Raw genomic sequence first — 494 nt, 5'->3', positions numbered from 1 at the left:
CACCTTCCCACCACGCTGCCTCCCTGGAGGGACTTGTGGTGTGTGCTTGGGGAGTGCAGGAGCAGCTAGAACAGAAGCCATTGCCTTTGCGTAAAGCTGTTTGGGGGAATTTGGGAAACAGTCACAGTATGCAAGCTTGGCAGAGCTGATAAAAATTGAGCTCTGGTGTTTTTGCCTTCAGCTGCCGCCGGACTAGTGGCAACACAGCCCCCCGCTCCACCCGGGACCCAAGCTGGGGGGAGGCGATGAGGCAGCTGGAGTCCTGAGCGTTGGGAGGGGGAGAGGGTGAGCTCAGCCTCTGTGGGATACCACGAGCCCGGTGACTCACCCCGGCAGGGCTCAGTCAGTCTGTGGGCGGCATTTCCATCGCTTCTAGTAAAGTGCTGCTTGCTAGTGGTGATGGTAAACCTGAACGCAAACTGCAGGAAGAAAACAGGAGTCGGGAGGAAGGCCTGACGTGGAGAGCTCCGTCTCACCTCCAGCTCTGCCCCTTC

The 494-nt window shown here is 58.7% G+C and overlaps 1 protein-coding gene across 1 annotated transcript in view; it reads left to right on the top strand.

Annotated features, from left to right (window-relative positions):
• USP31 (ubiquitin specific peptidase 31) overlaps window positions 1–494 on the top strand; it is an 83,447-nt gene that overhangs the window by 74,432 nt on the left and 8,521 nt on the right. The window lies entirely within an intron of this gene.

The sequence above is a fragment of the Bison bison genome, unplaced genomic scaffold, assembly GCF_000754665.1.
Source record: "Bison bison bison isolate TAMUID 2011002044 unplaced genomic scaffold, Bison_UMD1.0 scf7180017864072, whole genome shotgun sequence".
NCBI lineage: Eukaryota > Metazoa > Chordata > Mammalia > Artiodactyla > Bovidae > Bison > Bison bison.
Note: the sequence above shows the minus strand (reverse complement) of the source record. Positions and strands in the feature narration are given on the sequence as shown.